We start from the raw sequence: 4561 nt of genomic DNA, 5'->3' as shown, positions 1-4561 counted from the left end.
TCTCTGTGAGTTCAAGGCCAGTCTGGTCTACATAGTGAGTTCCAGGCCAGCTGGGGTTACAGCTGAGGCCCTGTCTCAAAAAGACCAAAAAATATATATATATATATATTTATTTCTTATTATTTTTTTATGTGCATATATGTGTATTGCCTGCATGTAGATAAGTGCACCTGTGTTGTGCAATGCCCTCGGAGGACAGAAGAGACTGTTGGATCCCCAGGAACTGGAGTTACAGACAGTTGTTAGCTGCCATGTGGGTGCTGGGATTCAAACCCAGGTCTTATGCAAGAATAATCAGTGTTCTTAACCACTGAGCCATCTCTCCAGTCCCTATTATTTTTATTTTATGTATATGAATATATTGCCTGCATGTAAATGCACCCATGTCATGCAGTGCCGCAGAGGTCAGAAGGTGGTGTCAGATCCCCTATAACTGGAGTTACACACAATTGTTAGTCACCATGTGGGTGCTGGAAATCAAACCCAGGTCCTCTGCAAGAGCAGCCAGTGCTCTTAACTGCTGAGACATCTCTCCAGGCCTGAAATTATATGTTATTGTCTCAATGAAAACTTTAAAGTAATACCTAACTGAAATTCCAGTGAACACATACAACATCTAGAGTTTGCACATATCCGATGGTGAAATGCTAAATGCTTTCTTCCTAAGCCAAGAACAATTGTACACTCCTGTCTCTTTTCAGTATTGCACTGAAGACTTGAGTTGATACAATAAAGACAAAGATGGGGGTTGCTGTTTGTAATTGTCATGTGTCTTAGTTGCTTGTCTCATTGCTGTAACAAAATATCCTGATAAAAACAACTTAAGGGAAAATAGGTTTATTTTGGCCCACATTTCACAGTAGAAGGGAAGGCTTAGTAGCAGGAACATGAGGCAGTTGGTCACATTGCATTTGCAGTCAGGAAGCATAGAGGGATGGCTGAATGTTGCTACTCAGTTCTCTTTGTCTGATTATACAGTCCAGGATTCCAACCAGGGAATGATGCCACCCACAGTGGGCAGGTCTTTCTACCTCAAGTAACATAAGCAATATAGTAATCTCCCACAGGCATGTCCAGAGACCTGTCTCTCAAGTGATTTTAGATTCTGTCAAACTGACAATTAACACTAATCACCACAGTGTATTTTTCATTTTGAATGTCTTCATAAAGATACAAACTACTAGAAGTAGCCATTAAATGCAATGAGGTCCCAGACTACAAAAAGCATCAAATAATTGTGAAATTCAGTTTATAAATTGTCATTTATCACCAAAATAAGATACTTAGGAATAAACTAAAATATAAGGACATCTATATCATAAGCTACAAAATATTGCTTAGAGAAAATTTAAATGCTCTAAGAGATAAATAGGACCACTGATTGGAAGACTCACTATATTACGAGGATATCCATTTTCTCCATAACATATTCATTAATTACAGTCTCAATCAATGTCCCAACACACTATTTTCTAAAAATCTAAAAGTTCATTCTAAAATTCATATGGAAAAGCAAACAATTTTGAAGAGTCACAATTTTTTAAAGAACTGAGAATTTCCAGACTTACTACAAAAGTACAGTAATGAAGGATTCGTGACATCTGCAAAGGGGAGTTATATATAGTAATGGAACACAAAGTTTCAGAAATATATCAATACATTTATGATCAGCTGAAATTTATTGAGAAATTTCATACAGGGACATAAGCATATAAGGTGTTTAGATCAAATCCATGCCCACTCCTTCCCCTCCAATTCCTCCCATATCTCCCCATCACTTTTTTCTGATAACTTCAGGTACTCTTTCTTCTTTTTTTTTAATGGGGCTTTTTGCTACTATAGCATTCCCCCTCTGAAGAGATAACCCTAAAATATTTTAAGGATTAGATAAGAGCTCCCAAATACTTTCAACATTTTTGGCCTTTGGAATGAAGTTTGTTGCTAAGAGGCCCAAGGACATTTTGACTTTTAGCCAAGAAGCTGGCTACTTTTCTTTGGGGTCTTTTTACACTAACTGCCTAGCCAATTCCTACCTCTTATTCTTATCACACCATCCTCTGAAGAGGTTACCCATCTTGTGGATAGGGAATCGGGATGCAGACTGCTCTGGCTTCTTCCAAGTTAGCTGAAATTTTTTTTTTCAGGGCAAACCTTTTTGTTTATTTAATTCTCTCATATTTCTAGTAGAATCTTTTAAATATATGGACAAATGTAATGACATTTTAAGTTACATTATCTGAGAACAATGTAATAATTTTTAAAACTATTTATTTAATAGGCACATAATTAGAAGAAGCATTTCATTACAACAGCATTGGCATATTCAACACCAATTTCCAGAGCTAAAATGCATCTCTTTCAAAATTGGCTGTAAATTTTCAGGTTTACCATTGAATTAATACAGTTATACCATATTGTACTCAGTATTAACAGTATAAAACATAAAACTGATGTTTTAACCTTTAAAAAAGATCTCCATTTTGTTATTAAAATATACTGTTTCATACAGAAAAATGCATTTTTAATGCAACTAACACTTAGAAGTTTACACATGCATGTCTAATCGCTATCTGATTATTACTAGTCACTTTCTGAGATCCTTGGCATCTGAGCATTGATATAAAGTCATCATAGGGGCTACAGGGAAACCCTGTCTCAAAAAAGACCAAAAAATACAAAAATAAAATAAATAAATATTGTAACATTACATCTTTTGTGTGTATGTGTGTATATTTCATACAGAACATCCCAAACAATCTTATTCATCTATATACCCACATCCCAAGTAACCTTCTCCCATGCCCCCTTTCCCCACTGGAGCCCATATACTCCATCATCTCTGTTACTGTCCACTGTGTTGTCAGTTCCCCAAGCTGTTCCTCAGTGCTTATCCATCTGCTGAGTCTAGTCTGCCTATCTATAGTTGCCTGTTTTGGGAAGATCAGCTCTTTCTTGTCTAGCACAAGCTGTTGTCAATATTTCTTTAGATAAGATTGAGGTCTGCTGTTCAATTTCCCAGTTCTATTCTGGGTTACTCTCTAGGAGTTTCTTGGGCCACCCTGGCCAACAACTCAAAGGAAGGTACTTCCTGTCTGGCGTTGTTTCTTGTTATATAGCCTTTAGCTATATGCATGGACTCTTAAAGATTTATATTGATCCCTTTAATATTTGGTTATACTTTCCTTTTGGGTGTTTAAGACCTGCAATTGGTCCAGTAAACCAATTTATTTTTACTCTTAAGGTCATTTGAGGATATGTTCCTTAGGGATCACATGGGCTTAGGGGGAGTCACTGGCTCCTTTCCTCTACCAGTTCCATATATGTGAAGATAAGTCAAAGGTCCTGCTTGACTGTGGATGGCTTCACTTGGAAGCATGGAAGAAATGCTTCCTCTTTGTTGACCCTCCTCTTTGTAGACTGAACACTGGTTCAAGTCCATCTGGTGGGGTCTACATGGTCTCCTTGATCAAGAGTACAGGTGACTCACCACAGTTATAGGACATTTTGAGAGATGCTCCATAGTCCCCTGGAACTTAGTTGACCTTGGAGGGCAAGGAGAAAAAACTGTCCTTTAAGTCCCTCTGATCAAATTAGCATAGACTTCAAAATATGGCTGTTAAATATTCAAGAAAGTTATTTCCACCAGTCTGGTACTTTCAGTATCATGTGCTATGTAGATAAGCCTTGGGCAAAGACCAAGGGTTCTCAGGTAAACTTTGACTAGACATACATTATGTTCCTTGAGCTAGTTGTATGTGTAATTTGTCAGAAGGTTGTTGGACTAATATGTTAGTCCTCTGTCTTTTTTTTTATTTGTTATTTTTATTTTATGTTTATGAGTGGATTGCCGGCATGTATGTGAGTGTACCCGTGTCGTGCAATGCCGCAAAGGTCAGAAGAAGGCTTTGGATTCTCCTGGAACTGGAGTTAAGGACAGTTTGTAGCCACCATATGGGTGCTGGGAGTCGAACCCGGGTCCTCTACAAGAGCAGTCAGTGCTCTTAACTGCTGTCCCATCTCTCCAGCCCCCTCGTATTTTTTTTAAATAGCTATGCATTATTTATCTCATATTGTATAACCCTTCCATAATGATTTCCCCATTTAAAGTACCCCCATTTTTCCATTTCTCCCTTAATAATACCTTTCTCCTATGGTCCCACCTCTCTTGAGCTCCTTCTTTCCCTTATCCCCAAGTTTCCTGATATAACCCTCCCTCCCTCCACTTAAAATAACCTCATTATTTTCCATATCTCCCTTATTAACCCCTGTTTCCTACTGTTCTTCTCTTTCAGATTCTTTCTTTTCCTTTACCTCCCTGGTTCCTTTTCATTATCCTGTTTCCTTCAGTTATTTCTGGATACATACTTATAAGGATTTGGTTCTAGGATCCACATATGAGGGAGAACATATGTCATTTGCTTTTCTGAGTCTGTTACTTCACTTAGTATAACAGTTTTAAGATCCATCCATTTACCTGCAAATTTCATTATTTCTTCTTTCTTTACTGCTGAATAGAACTCCATTGTATAAATATACCACATTTTCATTATCCACTCATCAA

Source organism: Nannospalax galili, unplaced genomic scaffold (genome assembly GCF_000622305.1).
Source record: "Nannospalax galili isolate Female #2095 unplaced genomic scaffold, S.galili_v1.0 scaffold1699, whole genome shotgun sequence".
NCBI classification, from domain to species: Eukaryota; Metazoa; Chordata; class Mammalia; order Rodentia; family Spalacidae; genus Nannospalax; species Nannospalax galili.
The sequence above is the reverse complement of the archived record's forward strand: the minus strand, read 5'-3'. Positions refer to the sequence as shown.